At 41.6% G+C, this 21077-nt stretch overlaps 1 protein-coding gene and 1 pseudogene across 2 annotated transcripts in view; both read left to right on the top strand.

The window, feature by feature from the left end:
• Nucleotides 1–21077, top strand: part of MYO3B (myosin IIIB) — a 499023-nt gene that overhangs the window by 84664 nt on the left and 393282 nt on the right. The window lies entirely within an intron of this gene.
• On the top strand, nt 15659–17171 carry LOC116561197 (annotated as a pseudogene).

Genomic DNA, 21077 nt, shown 5'->3' with positions numbered 1-21077 from the left:
AGGGGTGGTGAGTGTTTAATGGCACAGTGAGGCTGGATTTGCCCTGGGGAGTGTTGGTTTCTCTTCACCGACCCAGGTCACTTAGCTATTGGCCTTTGAGCAATGAATCCTCACAATCCAAGCTTCACTCATAAAGCACAAAGTGCTAGAAGAATTAACATCATTTAGCATTTATTGAGTACCTAATAGCAAAAAAAAAAAAAAAAAAAAAAAAGAGTCTTAAAATATTCCAGTAGAAAACCAATGATCTTTTATGAACCTTTTTCTTTCTTTGGGAGATTTCGTATCCCATTTTTAGTGGATTGCCTTGAGTATGTACCCCCTTGCAGACCCCCAGAAGATCTTCTGGGTCTAGGAGTTGACATTCCATTTCCTTGGGAACCCAGTGGCTGGAGGCATCTGGCAGACATGCCCCAGAAGGCTTTCACTTGTGGAACACATTTCCAAATTCTTCTTAAATTTGAATTAAGCAGCTGGGGATATTCAGTCCTGTGGAGGTACTGCTTGCTGCCCCCTGCCTGAGTCCTGGCAGACAGGGGGAATTTAGCTTTGCAAGATTTCATTGGGGGATCAGGTGGCAAAGCAGAAGCATTGCCTTCAGGGACTTTGGGTCCCCACCACCACTGAGTAAGAGGCTCACCCTGAGAGAAGGGCCAAAGGTGCAAGGTATTGACTCACAGCGCTATCTGTGTTTTCTTCTCATTACCCTGGTTTCATTATTTTGGCACCACTCACTGTGGCTAATTCCAACCCAGCTCCAAAATGACGGAGAGATGAGCAAAGAGGTAGGCAAGGAAACAGAGCCCAACACTGTACTAGAGTTGAGGCACCCTAGTTTCCTCACTACTCCAGAAAAAAACTAGGAAATAAAGGTGAGGAATAGTTATAACTGCCCTTATGGGTTGGCATAATGGTAGGGGCAGGAGTAAGACAGGGATGAAGAACAATAAGGTGGTAGTATAAGGAAGATTCTTCACAGCTGGAGCTGTCCATTCCAGGAAGTTCCTAGAGTCAAGTGAAGCCAGCATCATTAAAAGGCTAATACAGTATAGTGGTCCAGCATGGTTGTTTGTATCAGTTAGCTACTAGTATGTAGCAAATCGATCCCAAAGTTAGTTGCTTAAACAACAAACATTTATTAATTTTTATGAGTCTATGGGTTCTCTGAGTGGTTCTGCAGATCTTGGCTGGGCTTGCTCAAGCATCTGTGGTCTGCTGAGGTTGGGTTTGGCTGGGTTGATTGGTCTAGGATAGCCTTGGGTAGGATGACGTGGCTCTGGTCCACGTGGTTTCTTATTCTCCAGCAGGCTAGCCTGGGGTTGTTCTCATATTGGTGACAGGGCTCTAAGTATAGATAGGGGAAGGAATAGAAGATTGGACCAGTTTTGCAATCAAGCTGTTTCAGTGTTCTGTAGTCAATCTGCGTGGGTTCAACTAGCAGCTCCACCACTTTCAATTTCACCACTGTGAACTTGACCAAGTTACTTCATGTGTCTGTGTCTCAGTGTCCTCCCTTATAAAATGAAGATATGAGTAATATCAACCTCATAGAGCTATTGTGGAAGTTAATGAACGTAAAGTGCTCGGAATAATTCATAGTAAGCATTCAATTCATTCTGGGTGCTACCAAAGAAAATATCTCAAGGGCATATTTATATTGTGAGGAATTTTCTTTCCCTTGTAGCTGAAGAATTGAAAGCCTCTATTCAAAAAGAGCCACCCATGAGATCAGTTATTTGAAATGAACTAATTGATTGATTGATGATTGTATGAGGAATTAAGAGAGAATGAAGGCTGATTCCTCAGTGAGTCCCTATTACTTACATTGCATCTATGTGAAGGACTTTGCCATTAGTATCCATTGTCACAACTCTTTGTAAATAGACACACTTTAAAAGATGTGGTCACACACACCTTGCCCCCATGCACATACGTGAATGCTGTGACAGGAACTGCACATTTGGAAGCAGGACTGGCCTTAGCCTCCACTCCTATGATGTCTACAATGAGTGATGATGCTGTCATCCTCTGAAGAGAACTAGGGCCATGGTGCTTTTCCTTTGCTATCACTTCTATCAATTTTTGTGGTGGCTTTGTGCTTGGTTGATGAGTTGTATGATTGGTCTTGGCTGCCTCCTTCTATAGGGTCCTTTTAGCCCCCTTGGTAGGTTCAATCCTCTCCAGGGTTCTAGAAATTTTTTTTTTTTTGTCTGTAGGTAAAGGAGTTCTAAACTTAGGGTCACTGATTCAAAATTGAGTCACGTTTTGCTCCTATTTTGTCTACCACAGAGACTAATTTTTTTTTCCAGCCCAAACTGGAAAGGCTTGAAACATTGACAGAAGGAGACAGAAAACTGAAGCCAGGTGAGAGGATTGTAAGGAGAGCACCTGATTGTTCCAGATAAGTTCAGGTTTCTTAGGGGAGGAGTGATACTCCCAGTACTGAGGGAATATACAAGTGAGGCTGCTGCCCCATCATCAGTGCTCTTAGAATTCTGGAGAACAGGAACAGTATTAGAGGAGTGGAAAAGGGATAATGTACTTCAATTCTTCAAAAAAAGGGAAGAGGGCAGAGCCTACAGACTACTATCTGGTGAGCTTGACTTTCATCTTGGGATAATTACTAAGATTTTTAAAAAATTTTCTCCTTGAATAGTGTGTGAATTCTTAGAAGAGAAAGCTGTGATCACTAGGAATTAGCATGGGGTTATTGTAAACAAGCCATATCAGACTAATTTTTTAATTTGGTGTTATTGTGAGACTGATATGAATGGGGACTATCTTAGACATAATATATTTGTATCTTTGGCCTTAAGTAAAATCTGCTGTGATATTGTAGTGGCTAAGATGGGAAAACATAGACTGGAGAATGGTGGTAGTGATGGATTCACAACCCAGGAAAAATTGTGTTGAGGAACACTGGGTAATTGTGTCAGTATTAACACACTGGGTCCGGGAAGTTCTGGAGGCCTGAGGCAGGACTCTGCTGACCATCCTGCCATCTGAACATTTTTAAATCTTTAATGAGTTGGAGGACACTGGCAGCCTTTCTGTCACGTTCAAGGAAGGGGTGGTTGGTATGCTGGATGACGGACTTGGGATCCCAAAATATCTTAGTTGTTAAAGGCCATGGAGTTCCCTAACTAGCAAATAGAACCCTTGGAAACCCTGGTGAACTGTACAGGCTGACAGAGCCATGACTTAATAGCCCATGGTGAAAAATGAATTTATTTGTAGCTGTAAGCCGAGTGGGGGTCAAACAGTAAGACCATCTTGCATGATGAACATGAGGTTTGGTAGATCATCCCCCAAAGTGGGGGGATGCAAGATGGTCTTACCACCATCCCCCAAAGTGGCTCTGTCCTAGCCAGATGATGTCTTCCTTCTGAGTACTTCTCCCAAACTGCCACAAGGGAGTCTTACCCTGGCAGAACTCTAGACCTGAAGCTGACATTTCAAACTTGGATTCAGATACCTGGGTTCTGGTTCTGCTCCTGCTCTGTTACTGTTCTGTCATTTCACCTTTCAGAGGGGAATAAATGACCACCATTCTTGAGCAAGAATGTTTTGCACTCAGATGGCAGGGCTTATATAAACAGTTTTCTTAAGTATCCTCTCTACACTCTGTGGCTTCTCAATAGAGAGGAATGAGACTGGCCACAACTGCAGGGCTGGGGCCACTCACTACAGCAGCAAGTCTCACCAGGACAGGGTCCTCAGTCCTTGCTGTAGATGAGAATATCCTGGGAGCTTTTAAAAGATACCAGTGCCTGGGTACCATTCCCCAAGAATTTCAATTTAGTTGGTTCGGGTCAAGTTTAGCATTTATATACAAATAAAATTGATTTTACAAATATATTTTTGTAATATTTGTAATAATCATGCATATTATTTTATATTTACAAGTTTCCTAGATGATTCTGAAGGTGTTGAGTAAAACCCTTCCCTGAAACAACTATCAGACCCTCATTTGTTTTTTTGTTGATATTTTAAAACTACAAAGTCTCCTTCTGGAAATTCTTGCTCCTACCTTCCCTATTCCCACCCCATGGTTGAGAATTTTGAGAAATGAGAGATGATATCAATGGGAGTGTATGAAGAATGTAAAGGTAGTAAAAAGGATTCTAGCAGAATAGCCAGTGGTGACTGCTATGGGTTGGACTGTGATGTGCCCCCAACAAAAAGATACATTGAAGTTTTAACCTCCAGTACTTTATTTGGAAATAGGGTCATTGTGGATATAATTAGCTTACTTAAGATGAAGTTATACTGGAGCAGAGTTGATCCTTAACCCAGTGTGACGGTGTTTTTGTAAGAAGAAGAAAATTTGGAGAGACACACACACACACACACACACACGAACATCATATAGACAGACACACAGGAAGATGGCCACACTGGAAGAGGCAAGGAAGGATCCTCCCCTGGAGGCTTCAGAGGAGGCATGGCCCTACTAATACCTTGATTTTGGATTTCTAGCTTCCAGAACTGTGACAGCATAAATTTCTATTGTTTAAAGCCACGTGGGTTGTGGTACTTTCTTATAGCAGCCCTAGGAAACTAGTACAGTGACTATCTAGTTTGGAGTCCATTGCTCCTGGTAGTATCCTGGAGGTGTGCCCAGGGCATGGTTAGGGATAGGACAGCTGGAGGCTGGAGGAAGGGAGGTACTTTTCCTTGGAGAGTTCTAGTGGGTGGGTATAGAGGTTAGATTAGCCACCCTTCCATTCTTCAACCCATAAGTGGCATTTCTGTAGAAGTCAAGACACTCTTACATAACATGCTTGGCAGGTCTCAGTCTGCTTCTAGATAGGAAGTGGGTACATGAGAGATTGTTCCTCTCCCTTGCTCCAGAATGCTTAGCCCTTCAGAGTGGAGAAGGGAGCTCTCCATTTCATCTCTGAGTTCTTCCCAGGCTCAATACTTCCAGAATGGAGTACAGAATAAAGACATGGCTTTTAACCTTCAATCTTTCCATCTCAGAACAAAGTAGTACTTGGGGTCATTGAGAGGTGGCTGTGGTGGCCTACCTGAGACAGGTCCTCTAAAGTTGGTGAGGGTTTCTGAGAAGAACCAGGTGTCCATCTGGACAAAGGTCAAGCATTTGAGGAATATGATCCAAGGAGCAGCACCGTCTGCTTCTTATGTCCCAAAGAGGCTTAAAACCTGCACAGAGGGCAGGTTGCATCCTGGCATCATGCTTCATCCTGGTAATGCGGAATGGGCATTGACTTCTACCAGGCCTCATCAAGGTTTTGTTTTTTATCTCCATGCCAAGCAACTGGCCCATTTAGGGTGTCTTAGTCCATTTCAGGCTGCTGTAACAAAATACCCGACTTAGACTGGGTAGCTTATAAACAAGAGAAATTTGTTTCTCACAGTCCTGGAGGCTGGAAAGTGCAAGATTAAGATGCCAGCAGATCTGGTGTCTGATAGTGGCTCACTTTCTGGCTCATAGATGGTACCTTCTTGCTGTGTCTTCACATGGAGGAAGGCATGAGGGGGTCTCTCTTAGGCCTCTTTTAAAAGGGTACTAATCCCATTCATAAGAAGTCTGTCCTCATGACTTAATTTCCTCCCAAGACCCCATTTCCTACAATAATCACACTGGTAATTAGGTTTCAACCTATGAGTTTTGAGGGGACATAAACTTTCAGACCATAGCACAGGGAATGGTAAGGAGCACTGAGTGGGGAGTCCCTTCCTGAACTCTCCTCTCTTATTGCTTCCTCTGCCTCTGAACCTTGCTTCCTCTGGCCTCACGTTCTTGGTGGAAGTTTGTCTTGCTCTCTGGATTTATGGCTCCCACCTCCCCCTCTTCCTGTGCCCCTTGGGCTGGAAGCTCTTGTGTTCATGCTGCATTACTCATCAGTCTTGATTGCCAAGACCTTTGCTGGCTGCCCTTACTCCTACGGTCCACACTTATCTCTGATGAAAACATCTATTTCTTTCCTCCTCCCTTCCGGAAGAGTGAAGGGATAGCAAGTCTCCCACTTGAGGGGCTGAGGAGGGGATTAAAATTAGTCACACCTAGGCCTCCAAGTCACAGGGATCCTGTCTGCACGATAATAGTGCTTTATATTTATGTGGTTATGCTGTCTTCAGGTTCAGTCCCATACTAGCAAGATCTGAGCTGCATACCTCTTGTGTTAGTTTCAAGAAACTATAGTAGCAAATTACTGTAAATTCAGTAGTGTAAAACAACACAGATTCATGATCCTATAGTTCTGAAAGTCAAAAGTCTGAAATTGGTCTCCCTGGGCTAAAATCAAGGTGTCATAGTGCTGTGTTCCTTTCTGGAGGCGCTAGGGGAGAATCTGTTTTCTTGCCTTTTCCAGCTTCTAGAAGCTGCCTGCATTTCTTGGCTTGTGGCTCCCTTCTCTCTTAAAAGCCGCTAATGGCTGGTTTAGTCACTGCATCACTCTGACACTGTCTCTTCTACCTCCCTCTATCCCCATTTAAAGACCCTTTTGATTATACTGGACCCACCTAGGTAATCCAGGATAATTTTCCTATTTTAAGGTCAGCTGATTAGTAACCATACCCACCGGTTATCTTCTCTTGTCATGTAACCTAACATTTTCACAGGTTCTGGGTATTAGGACACAGATGTCTTTATTCTGCTTACAACACCTCCCAAAGTATTGCCCAAGAATTTTTAGAAATCTTCAAGAGTGTGCTCCTTATGTGCGCATAGCCATTTTGAGCTATCATTATTGTGTGGCCTTTGCCTTGTTATTTCTCTCCCATCTAGTTCTTCTTCGGCTACCATCAGAACATCCAGGCCTTTGCGGGCTACTCATTCTGGTTACTCCCAAAGCCTCTAGTCCTGGGTGCCAAAGCACTGGGTTTCACCCAGAAAGGGAGGTAGTCCCTATCCTGAGCTCTGAGCCATTCTCTGCCGCTTAGGTCCCTGAGCCACTCTGGTTGTGCTGCCAGCCTCACCATTTTGGCTATCCTCTCTCAACAGAGTAACATCAAATCCCTCTATGTAAACAGGCCCTTCTATTTTTATCCTTATTCTTTTAATTAGTCTAAGGAGTTAGAGAGAAAACAGACCCGCACCACCCCATCCACCTTCCTCCACGTTTCCTCTGCCCCTAACATAACCCTTTTGCCGTCAGCAGTTTAGTAACAGATGTACTTATTCATACCAACATTTGCTTGAGGGAGAAGAGGAATAAGGGAGAGTTACTGACTGTTCCTGTGGTCTCCAGTGTGGGAGCATCTGAACCAATTCCTCAGGTGCAGAAAGAAAATATTAGAACTTCTCTTCCTAGGTGTTTCAAATCTAAAAACAAGTAAAACCAGAAACAAATTATGCTTTCCTATTACTAAGTCTAAAGATAATCACTGCTGCTTTTGCTCAATCCAAACATTGGACAGTCCTGTCTGGTTGGGTTTACAGATGAATCTTGAGGGAGTTCTACAGCAAAAAGGCTGAGGAAACTCCTCTTGCGGGTTCAGTTCTAGGATTCTGGAAAGCATTTTCATTTAAGGGTGCCTTGTTAGTGGTTGTATGGCAATTGTCACTGAGTTTCAACTAAAGAGACCTTTACGAAATGGTCAAGTGGCTTTAAAATATTTCTGCAAAGAAGCCTCTGACTGAATCTAATTCTACTAATACAAGCAAAAGTGAGCAACAGAAAAAATGGCTGAAATAATGACACTTCTCTTCCTAGGACAAGCTCTTCATCAGCCACATGAGGTTAAGAACAATGACAGGCTAATCAGATCTGCCAAAAAATCATTAAAAATTCACAATTACCATGAAGATTATTTGAAATATGGATTTATATCCAATATTATTGATATGAGCGCTCTTCGTAAGTGTGTTTTATGCATGAAGTTATTAGCATGATACCATCAATATTATTCAGCATTCAGATCAGAAAAATAAACCACTACAATTCGAATACAAAATATTTTGGGGGTACTGTCAAAACATGTTATTTATTTCACCTTATTCATTTTAAAATTTAGTAACACTTTTACACAATTGATAAGAAAGGAAATAGTTATTGGACCATATACTCAACATTTGTTACTGAAGAAGTGTGCAGTCAAAAAAGCTTGGAGACCAATTGTGTACAAGTGTTACTAAATTTTAAAATGAATAAAGTGAAATAAATAACATGTTTTGACAGTACCCCCAAAATATTTTGTATTCGAATTGTAGTGGTTTATTTTTCTGATCTGAATGCTGAATAATCTCGATAGTATCATCCTAATAACTTAAACCAGTAGCTTTGGGCCCCAGTTCAGCTGCTGTGAAACGGAAAAGTTCCCTGACCCCCACTGCAGGACATGACAGGGGTGTGGCTTTTCTGTCTGGTGCCGCTGCTGCTCAAACCCATTACAGGAAGGGGCATGTGAAGATGGACAGGTGCAGGAGCCCAAGTAGGCGTGTGTTACAGTACATTCCTGTACTGTAACTTAAGTGTTAACCAGCTCAGTGGACCCTCTGCCTTTTTGCAAGGGTAGAGGGCCAGTGTGACAGCTTTCTGTATCCTGAGCTCTTGTCCAGTGTCCTGGAAGAATTAGGTCACACACAGACTTGAAGAATGGTGAATGTGGGGTTTTATTGTGTGGTGGAGGTGGCTCTTAATGGAATGGATGAGGAGCTGGATATGGGATGGAGTGGGAAGATGATTTTCCTCTGGAGTTTAACTGTCGAGTGGCTGACTCTCCAATTGTCCCCAGCTGAACTCCTGATGTTCAGACTCCTCTTCTCATGCCGTCTGCCATTCGTCTGCTTGTCTGCACTTCCTCTGGAGCCTGGGGTTCGAGGGTTATATGGGTACAGGATGGGGGCATGGTGGGCCAAAAGGCAACATTTTGGGGTGTGAAAACAGGAATGCCTGTTCTCACTTAGGGTCATGGGTATCCAGACTTGAGGGTGGGGCCTTTGCCGGGGAACTGCCCTCTTCTACCGAGTATTTCCCTGTCTCCTGTCCATGCCAACTGTACATAGCTTTTTTTACAATTGTTTGCCCCTTCACAATTTATGTTTACTGTCTTATACACAGTTACTTTGACTGTTTACTGCAACTCTGATAGGTAGGGTTTTTTGTTGTTGTTGTTGTTTTCATGTTAAGAGTTCAGAAGATTCAGGACTCAGTATCATGAATTGCTTAAGGACCCACAGTTAATAAAAATTAATAAGTGGCAGAGGGCAGGCTTGAAGGAATCAGCATTCAATCAAGATTGAATGCAAAATGCACCATTTTTAGGGAAATGGTTTTTATGGGTTGAATTGTGTTTCTCAGAAAAGATACATTGAAGTCCTAACTCCCAGTATCTCAGAATTTGACCTTATTTGGATATAGGGACTTTACAGAAGTAATCAAGCTGTATGAAGTCATTAGGGTGGACCCTAATTCAGTATGACTGGTGTCTTTATGAAAAGGAGTTAATTTAGACACAGAGGCAGACACATAGAGGCCCAGGAATGCCTGGGCTACCAGAAGCTGAAAAAGGCAAGGAAGGATCCTTCTCTTACAGGTTTTAGAAGGTGAATGTCCTGCTGAAACCTTGACTTTGGACTGCTAGTTTCCAGAACCGTGAGACAATAAATTTCTGTTTTCCTAAGCCAGCTAGTTTGTGGTACTTTGTAATAGCAGTTTTAGGAAACTTGATACAGTGGTCCATAGCTCTGAAAAGAGTCCAGGATCCAAACGCAGCTAAAAACCACTTATAGCCATAAGCAGAGGAGGAAGCTCGGAGACCAGGAGTGTTCCTAGGTGATATGGCTAGTTAGAGAGCTCCATGGCTGGATCTCACACATTCTGACTCCCAGGTTCAACTTCCAGGTTAGGAGAAGTGAATGTGGGGAAATTGGCTTACCTCTCTTAACGTTAGTTAGGCTTGGTGATCTGCCTTGATCTGGCTTAGTTCACCATTCTTCCAGTGACTTCAAAGGAACAGATGGAAAGTATGTTGCATCTTTGCCTTGATGTTAATGCACTGACTGAAGATCATAGTCCTTCTTCTGGTTCCACCCTTTACTTCCTTCCTTCTCTCAGTTCACATATTGTCACTTCAGTGTCTATTAAAAAGGAAAAAAAGAAAACCCCAATTGTTACTAAAAATATGTATATATAGTATATCTAAATATGTGTATCTATAAGGAAATAGTTCATTAGATTGGTAATAATATGTATATCTAATATGTATATGTAAATATGTATATCTAAATATGTATAGTTTATATATCTAAATATGCAGATCTATAAGGAAATAGTTCATTGAATTGGTAATAATATGTTCTCCAGCTGGAAAGGGATTTTAAAAAGTCAATACACCTGGCACAAAATTGTAAGTAAAGAAAGAATGACCATAGGGAAAAAAATGTTTGCCAAATGAGTTTGGCAAAATACAAGACATTTAATTAAAATTATTTTAATTCTCTAAGAGCATGTGTATTCATAGTGGCCTACTTACACATGTACTATAAGTTGATGCTTGGAACTAATTTTTTCAATCATTTATTAAATATTTTTTGAGTATTTACTATGGTCAGGAACTGTGTCAGGCGTGGCAGTGAACAAAATAGTCACTATCCTCATGGAGCTTACCTTCTAAAGGGGAAGGAAATAATAAACAAGTGAAAATAAAGAATATGCTAGGTGATAATATATGCCTGTATGAAGAAAAATAAAGTGAGATAAAGAGAATGCATAGTGACAGTTGGGGTGAGATTTGTTATGTAACGTGCTGAGAGAAGGCTTCTCTGATAAGGTGAAGAAAAAAGTCTCAAGGGAATCAGAGAACAAGTCACATTTAGAGAAAACATAGTGCAAAGGTCCTGAGGTAGGAATGAGGTGGGAACGTGGTGGGCACTTTTTAAGAATAGCAAGGAGATCAAGGCATCTAGAACACATGAGAACAGGGCAGAGTGGTAGGAGATGATGCCGGGTGAGAGCTGGGGACAGATCATGTAGTGCCTGTTGGTTACTGTGCTGCTTTTGAGTTTGTTTGTGAATGAGATGGGAACCCATTAGGGTTTGGAGTAGAAAAGTGACATGAATTAGCTTCTGTTTTAGGCAACTAGAGCACATGAAGACAGGGGAGGGTGGTAGAAGATGATGCCCTGGAGGAAAATGGTTTTTATGGGTTGAATTGTGCCATACATGCCCACCCGCCAAGGCTCTCCATCTTAACTCTGAATGAGCTGGGGACATATCATGTAGTACCTTATGGGTTACTGTACTGATTTCGAGTTTTTCTGTGAATGAGATGGGAAGCCATTGGGATTTAGAGTAGACAAGTAACATGAGTTAGCTTCTGTTTTAAAGGGATCTTCTGCCTACTACATGGAGGATGGAATGTTAGGGAAAGAGGTGGTAAGAGTGGAAGCAGAGACATAAGGTAAGAGTTATTCAAGTAAGGCAGAATGGCAGCTTGGACCAAGATGGAGGTAGTGAGACATAGTTGGACTATGGATATAATTTGGAGGTGATGCTGATGGGATTGCTTATGGATTAGATGTAGGGTATGAGAAGAGAGAACTTAGAGAAAATCTCAAGATTTTGGCTCAAGCAACTGGAAAACAGGAGTTTCCATTTTCCAAGTTGGAGACAGTTGTGCAAGGAGCTAACTTGGTGGGAGTATGCAGCTGAATCAAGAGTTCCATTTCAGACATTAAGTTTGAGATGCAAATTTGTCATCTGACTGGTGACACTGAGTATGCAGTTGATACAAGAGTGGAGTTCTGTGGAGACATCTAGATTGGAGAAATAAATGTAGGAGTCATCAGAGTCTAGATATTTAATGATGAGTAGAATTTACCTGGGTAGTGGCTATATATGAAGAAGACAAGAGTTCCTGAGGCCTACTCCCATACTTATAGACAAGAAAGATGAAGAAAAACCAGGAAAGGAGTTTGAGAAGGAGTAGCCATTGAGAGAAGAATAAAAGAGGGTAGTATTTCAGAAGCCAAGGAAGAAGGGGTTAAGAAAGAGAATAAATGATCAACTATGTCGAATGTTCCTGAGTCAAGCAAGGTGAAGATTGAGATTTCACCATTGGATATGACAACGTGAAGGAAACTGGTGATGCTGTCAAGAGCTGTTTTGGTTGGTTGATGGGGGTGGGCCAGTGACAAGATGGCTGACTAGATGCAGCCAGGAAGCACCTCTCCAAACTGAGAGAAACCAAAATATCCGGTAAATCATCACACTTTGAACAGATCTTTTGAGAAAAAACACTGAAAGTTGATAAGAGAGGTGATTGAAGAGGAAGGAAGCTGGGAAGCCCACATGGAGTCACTGAGTGCCAGGCCCAGCTCCTGGTCCTGAAAAAGTTTTCAGGGAGGGGTGAGTAAAGGAACTCTGTGGCACTGTACTTCTGCCACAAACCTCTGGGATCCTGGCTAGAAGAAATCCCATGACTCATAGACATTTAGATTGGCAGGAGGAGCTGCCGTAGGGTAGGCAGAGTTAGAGCTTGAACCTGCATGGAACCCAGAAGGTTACACTCATGTGGGGCAGCTGCAGCAAAACACCATAGATGCCCACCCGTCAAGGCTCTCCATCTTAACTCTGAATGACGACAGCCCCTGCTGACTGCCAACCTGAGAAAGAACAGAGCTGCCTTTCCTGAGGGACTGGGGCTCATCTGATCTGCATGTTCCCCTGTCTGCTGGCCCCTTCCAAGGCCTCCTGCCTGGCTGCTCCCACAAGAGGGTGCACACAACACAGCTACCACTGCCCTACCTTAGTGTTTTGCTAGTGGCCTGGGAGCAGTTCAGCACTGCCCCCAGCACAGCTGGTGCTTGATCTAGAGGGGGTAGAGGACAAAACTAGTTGAGTGGGCCTGCTTTTGGGGCAGATTCCTCTTCCCAAGGTGTCCTGGGAAGAGGATACTTTGTCCCAACTTCCCATGGTGTGAGCACATAACCCAAGGATATTGAGCTGAGATCTGTGGCCAGAGCTTGAGTGAGAGAGGAGGCCCCAATCTCAGAACACAGAGAGGAGTGAGGCACAGGTTCATGTGCCAGCATGGGAACTGGGTATCCTGCCCTTTGCAAGACCAGTCTGGGAAGGGTATAACCTGTTGGTTAGCCACAGCTTCTACCTGAGGGAGCCCCATCTCCCTGAACACCTGGAATAGTAGGTGCAGAAGGCTTAGGACAAAACTAGTTGAGTGGGCCTGCTCCTGGGGCAGACACTGGAGGGAGATCTGGTTTGGCAAGAGAGAGCTGGGCAGACCCTACAGTCCTCTGGTGGGCTAAAGGCCCCAGGCCACAGGTGCCACAACAGCTGCACACCCATGACACTACTACCTGGGGATCCTATGCCCTTGACCACTGCATCATCGGAACGCTTGCACACATACTTCATTACCCACTCTGACTCTGCCAACCTCAGAGGACCAGTGAGTCTCCCTGTGACCTAATCTTTGGCTTGAGCCACTGCTAAGAGAGGTGGGAGTACAGCCCACCAGAGTACCTCTTGGGGTTGAGGAAACACAGGTGCAATGTCAGTGATTATAGGACGCTCCCCCAAAACCTAGGAATTGACTTGATAAGAGAATCACCTCTTGTGCACCTCCCCACTATCCCTACCGTCTCTCCGTTCCCAGAGCACTGCTGTATACACACTGAAATACAAAAGAGGCACATAACTAAGAGCCTATCTACTGGCACTTACTCTTAAGTACTGTCTACTGGATTGCAGCCTGAATTATACAAAATAAGTTGCTTCAGCACCCAACACCTGTGAAACTCAATATAGGAAATTAACTACAACCAAGGAACCCATACAGAGCTCTGGCCCTCTGAAAGCACCAGAAACGTGGCCAGTTGACTGTATACAGGTATTGATCGACTTACCACCTATGCAACTTACGACCATTCGACTTTACGACCACAATCGCTAGCCACGACTGCTCTGCGTCTGGCAGCACAAACGTTGCCCAGCTGGGCGTACGACAGTGTGGACCAGCTTCCAGCATCGCTACCATCTCCGCATGCACCATTTCAACTGTACATATAGCCTACTCAACTTACGACCAAATCGTATTACGACCGGTCTGCGGTCCTGACCGTGGTCGTAAGTCGAGCACTAGCTGTACAACGTACACCACAGTCAAACCCTGAAGGGAAAAAAACAACCCAGAACCCCATTCAAACAACAGCAAAGTCAAAAAGTAAAAGAAACACCAGCTCCCTCAGATGAAAAGCAATCAGCACAGAAACTGGCAATTCAAGAAATCAGAGTGTTTCCTTACATATAAAAGATTGTACTAGCTCCCCAGCAATGGATCCTAACCAAATTGAAATGTCTGAAATGACAGACATAGAATTAAGAATCTGGATGGCAAGGAGGCTCAACAACGTTCAAAAGAAAGTTGAAATTCAGTCCAAGAAAGCCAGTAAAATACAAGAGTCGGAAGATGACATAGCCACTTTAAGAAGTAACAAAACTGAACTTCTGGAGTTGAAAAATTCACTACAGGAATTTCAAAATACAGTGGAAGCATGAACAACAGACTAGACCAAGCTGAGTATTTCAGAACTTGAAGACCAGTTTTTTTTTTTTTAATCAACCCAGATGGAAAAAAGTAAAAATGAATTTTAAAAATGAGCAAAGCCCTTGAGAAATAGATTCTCTAAAGAGACTTAACCTATGACTCACTGGGATTCCTGAAAGAGAAAGAGAGAGAGTTAGCAATTTTGCAAACATATTTGAGGCTATAATCCATGAAAATGTCCCTAATCTCACAAGAGAGGTTAATATGCAATTTCAAGAAATTCAGAGATACTATACAAGATGAGATACTATATAAGATGGCTATCCCTAAGATGCATAGTTTTTAGAATTTTCAAGGTCAATGTGAAAGAAAAAATCTTAAAGGTAACTAGAGAAAAGAGATCACTTACAAAGTGAACCTCATTATGATAACAGTGGACTTATCAGCAGATATCTTACAAAGCAGAAGAGAATGACGGCCTATTTTCACCGTTTTTAAAGAAAAGAGATTCCAACCAAGAATTTCATATCCCACCAAATCATGGTTCATAAGCAAAGGGGAAACAAATTTTTTTCCAGATAAGTAATCACAAAGGGAATTCATTTCTACTAGCCCAGCCTTATAAGAGCTCTTAAAGGAAATGAAAGATCTAAATGAAAGAATGATACCTGCTACCACAAAAATACTGTTAAGGATATAGCCCACAGACTCTGTAAAGCAACTACACAATTGAGATTACAAAGCAACCATATTGGCTGGTTGTTATTAGCAACTAGCTAATAACATCATGACAGGATCAGAACCTAACATAACAATATTAACCTTGAATGTTAATGGTCTAAATATTCCACTTAAAAAGCACAGTGACAAGTTGAATAATAAAACAAGACCCAACTGTCTGCTGACTTCAAGAGACTTATCTCACATGTAATGACACCCATAGAGGCAAAGTAAAGAAATGAAGAAATAGCTATTATGCGAATGAAAAATAAGAGCAGGGGTCATTATTTTTAGATAAAACAGACTTTAAACCAAGAATAGTAAAAAAGAGTAAAGAAGAACATTACATAATGATAAAAGATTCAATTCCTCAAAAAGAATGAACTATCCTAAATATATATATATATGCTTTCAATGTTGGAGCACCCAGATTTATAAAACAAGTACTTCTAAATGTATGGCTTAGACACAATAACAGTGGGTGACTTCAACACCCCACTGATAGTGTTAGATCATCAAGACAAAAAACTAAGACATTTTGGACTTATATTTGATACTTGACCAATTGGACCTAATAGATGTCTACAGAATTCTCCACTGCACAATCACAGAATATACATTCTTCTCATTGCCACACAGAACATACTCTATGATCAACTGCATTCTCAGCCATACAACAAGTCTCAATACTTAAAAAAAAATTTTGAAATCATACAAACCATACTCTTGGACCACAGTGGAATAAAAATAGAGATCAATACCACCCCCAAGGCCCTGGAGTCAAAGCCGGTTCCCGGCCCAGTCCCATCCTGCAGCAGCCTGCATACTCTTTCCATTCAACATGACAGTTGCCACTGTGTCCTTCGTCAAGGACCTCCTGGCAGGTGGAGTGGCTGCAGCCATTTCCAAGACGGCAGTAGCGCCCATCTAGCAGGTCAATCTGCTGCAGGTGCAGCTTGCCAGCAACCAGATCACTGCAGTTAAGCAATACAAGGGCGTTATTGACTGTGTGGTCTGTATTCCCAGGGAGCAGGGAGTCCTGTCCTTCTGGCATGGTAACCTGGCCAATGTCACCAGATACTTCCCCACCCAGGCTCTTAACTTCACCTTCAAAGATAAATACAAGCAGATCTTCCTGGGTGGTGTGGACAAAAGGACCCAGTTTTGGCACTACTTTGCAGGGAATCTGGCATCAGGCAGTGCTGCTGGGACCACATCCTTGTGTTTTGTGTACCCTCTTGATTTTGCCCATACCCCTCTAGCAACAGATGTGGGTAAAGCTGGAGCTGTAAGGGAATTCTGAGGCCTCGGCAACTGCCTGGTTAAGATCTACGAATCTGATGGGATTAAGGTCCTGTACCTAGGCTTTAACGTGTCTATGCAGGGTATTATCTACCGAGCTGCCGTCTTCGCTATCTGTGACACTGCAAAGGGAATGCTTCCGGATCCCAAGAACACTTACATCGTCATTAGCTGGATGATCACACAGACTGTCACTGCCGTTACTGGGTTGACTTCCTATCCATTTGACACTGTTCGCCACCGCATGATTATGCAGTTGGGGTACAAAGGAACTGACATCATGTACACAGGCATGCTTGACTGCTGGAGGAAGATTGCTTGTAATGAAGGAGGCAAAACTTTTTTCAAGGATGCATGGTCCAGTGTTCTCAGAGGCATGGGTGGTGATTTTGTGCTCGTCTTGTATGATGAAATCAAGAAGTACACATAAGTTATTTCCTAGGAATTTTCCCCCTGTGAACAGGTATGTTATATTGTATAATGCACCTTGAGCATTCTCAACAGACTCCTGGCTGTCAATTTATCAGTGGCAACTGTTTACTGGTTGAAAATGAGAAGCAATAATACTCATCTGACCAGTTTTCTCTTAAAGCCATTTCCATGATGATGATAATGGGACTCAATTATATTTTTTATTTCAGTCACTCCTAAAAACAAATTTGGAAAAATTAAAATATCTTACAAAAATAGAAATAAATACCAAGAAGATCTCTCAAAACCACACAGTTACATGGAAACTAAACAACTTGCTCCTGAATAACTTTTGGGTAAATAACAAAATTAAGGCAGAAATAAAAAAATTATTTAAAATAAATGGTAACAGAGATACAACATACCAAAATTTCTGAAATGTGGCAAAAGCAGTGTTAAGAGGAAACTTTATGACGCAGTGCTAAACACCTGCGTCAAGAAATTAGAAAGATCTCAAATTACCAACCTAACATCATACCTAGAGGAACTAGAAAAATAAGAACAAACCCCAGAGCTAGCAGAAGATAAGAAATAACTAAAATAAGAGCAGGACAGAACAAAATAGATACCCCAAAATACAAAGGATCAATGAAGCCAAAAGTTGGTTATTTGAAAGGATAAACAAGATCAATAGACCACTAACTAAATTAACAAAAGAGAGAAGACTCGAACACAATCAGAAGTGACAGAGGTGACATTACAAACAACCCCATAGAAATACAAAAGGCCTTCACAAACTTTTCTGAATACCTTCATGCACACAAACTAGAAAATCTACAGGAAATGGATAAATTCCTGGAAATATACAACCTCCCAAAATTGAATCAGGAATAAACTGAAACCCTAAACAGATCAATAACAAGTTCTGAGGTGGAATCATTAAAGAAAACCAAAACCTGGCAACCTAAAAAGCCATGGACTAGATGGAGTCCCAGTTGAATTGTACCATACATACAAAAAAGAGCTGGAACTAATCCTACTGAAATTATCCACAAAGTCAAGGAAGACAGACTCCTCCCTAACTTACTCCATGAAGCCAGCATCATTCTGATACCAAAATCTGGCAAAGACACAGTGAAAAAAATAAAACATCAGGCCAGTATGAATATAGATACAAAAATCCTCAACAAAATACTGTCGAACTGAATCTGGCAGAAATTCAGAAAGTTAATTCATTATAATCAAGTAGGTTTTCTTCCTGGGATGTGAGGTTGGTTCAACATATGCAAATCAATAAATGTGATTCACCACATAAGCAGAATTAAAGTAAATCATATGATCATCTCAATAGATATAGAAAAATCTTCTGATAAAATCCAATATTCAGTTACGACAAAAAGCAACAGGCATCAAAGGAACATCCTGAAAATAATGAGTCATCTATGACAAATCCACAGCCAATGTGACTCTGAATGGGAAAAAGCTGGAAGCATTCGTCTTAAGAACTGGAATGAGACAACAATGCCTATGCTCACTACTTCCATATGTCATAGTATTGGAAGTTCTAGCCAGCGCAGTTAGACAAGAAGAAGAAATAAAAGACATCCGAATAGGAAAATCAAAAGACAAATTATCTCTCTTCACTGATGATATGATTTGATACCTAGAAAACCTTAAAGATTCCACCTAAAAGGTTCCTAGAACTGGTAAATGACTTCAGTAAAGCTTCAGTAAACAAAATCATTGTACAAAAATCAGTAGCATTTCTGTACACCAATCTTGTTCAAACTGAGAGCCAAATAAAGAACACTATTCCATTTACAGTAGACACACATACACACACACACAACCTAGGAATTCATCTAACCAAGGAAGTGAAAGATCTCTACAAGGATAACTACAAATGAAACACTGCTGAAAGAAATCAGAGATGACACAAACAAATGGAAAAACATTTCATGCTCATGGACTGGAAAAATTAATATTGTTAAAATGGCCATTCTGCTCCTAAGCAGTCTATAGATTCAACACCATTCCTATGAAATTTCCAATGCCATTTTTCAAAGAATTACAAAAAACTATTCTAAAATTTATATGGAACCAAAAAAGAGCCCAAATAGAACACAGCCAGGGGCATCACATCACTCAACTTCAAACTATACTGCAAGGTTACAGCAGCCAAAACAGCATGGTACTGGTACAAAAACAGTCATATACACGAATGGAACAGAATAGATTACCCAGAAATAAAGCTGCACACCTCTAACCATCTAATTTTCAACAAAATGGACACAAATAAGCAATGGGGATTTTAAATAAATCATGCTTGGATAACTGGCTATCCTTATGCAGAAGAATGAAGCTAGACTCCTACCTATCACCATATACAAAATTAAACTCAGCATGGATTAAAGACTTAGGACCTAAAACTACAAAAATCCAACAGGAAGCCTAAGAAATGCTATTCTGGATATTGGTCTTGGCAAAGAATTTATTACAAAGTCCTCAAAAGCAATTGCAATGAAAACACAAATTGACAAGTGGGACATAATTAAACTAAAGAGCTTCTGTGTAGCAAAAAAGACTGTCAACAGAATAAATGGACAGCTTATGGAATGGGAGAATCTATTCACCAACTATGCCTCCACAAAGGTCTAATATCCAGAATGTATAAGGAACTCAAACAATCTAACAAGCAAAAACCAAAAAATCCCATTAAAAAGTGGGCAAAGGACATGAACAAATACATCTCAAAAAAAAGACACACAAGTAGCCATTAAACATATGAAACAAATGCTAACCATTGCTAATCATCAGACATGCAAATCAAAACAACAGTGAAATATTATCTCACACCAGTGAGAATGGCCATTATGAAAAAGTCAAAAAATAACAGACGTTGGTGAGGCTGCAGAGAAAATGGAATGCTCATACACTATTGATGGGAATGTGAATTAGTTCAGCAGTGCAAAGCAGTTCAGAGATTTCTCAAAGAACCAAAAGAAGAATGACCATTCAACACAGCAATCCCATTACTGGGTATACACCCAAAGTAAAAGAAATCATTCTACCAAAAAGACACATGTGCATGTATGTTCATTGCAGCACCATTCACAATAGCAAAGACATGATAGGTGTCCATCGATGGTGGATTGGATAAAGAAAATGTACATATATGTCATGGAATACTATGCGCCATAAAAAAGAATGAAATCATGTTCTTTGCAGCAACATGGCTGCAGCTGGATGCTATTATCCTAAGTGAATTAATGCAGAAACAGAAAACTAAATGCCATATGTTGTCACTGATAAGTGGCAGCTAAACATTGGGTACACATGGACATAAAGATGGGAATAGTAGACACTGGGAACTACTGGAGTTGGGAGAGGAGAAGGGTTGAAAAACCACCTATTGGGTACTATGCTTACTACTTGGGTGATGGGACCAATTGTATCCCAAACCTAAGCATCACACAATATACTTATGTAACAAACCTGCGCATGTACTCTGTCAGTGTAACGTAAAAGTTGATTTTTTAAAAAAATGAATTCAGTTGAGCCGGGTGCAGTGGCTTATGCCTGTAATCTCAGCACTTTGGGAGGCTGAGGCAGGTGAATCATGAGGTCAAGAGATTGAGACCATCTTGGCCAACATAGTGAAACCCTGTCTTTACTAAAAATATAAAAATTAGCTGAGCATGGTGGCACACGCCTGTAGTTCCAACTACTCGGGAGGCTGAAGCAGGAGAATCGCTTGAACCTGGGAGGTGGAGGTTGCAGTGAGCCGAGATCACACCACTGCACTCCAGCCTGCAACAGAGTGAGATTCTGTCTCAAAACAACAGCAGCAGCAACAACAACAACAGTAACAAAGAATTCAGTTGAAAAAAGCTGTTTTGATGGAGCAATGGGGATAAAAACCAAATTGGAATGGGACCTAGGGTGCTGACAACAGTATTTTTTTTCGACTCTGGGGGGTAATTATACTGGTGTTGGGTTGTGTGTGATCTATTTTATAGTATAAACAGAGGTGAAACAAAACCTGTCATTTGAGATAGTGAGCGCAGACACTCTTAGGAGAAGTTTGCTTTAAAATGAAGCACAAAAATGGGATGGTAGCTGGAGAAGATAAATCCTCCTCCTCCTCCCTCCTCCTCCTCCCTCCTCCC

The sequence above is a fragment of the Sapajus apella genome, unplaced genomic scaffold, assembly GCF_009761245.1.
Source record: "Sapajus apella isolate SASKATOON/1434 unplaced genomic scaffold, GSC_monkey_1.0 scaffold28, whole genome shotgun sequence".
Taxonomy (NCBI): Eukaryota; Metazoa; Chordata; class Mammalia; order Primates; family Cebidae; genus Sapajus; species Sapajus apella.
Note: the sequence above shows the minus strand (reverse complement) of the source record. Positions and strands in the feature narration are given on the sequence as shown.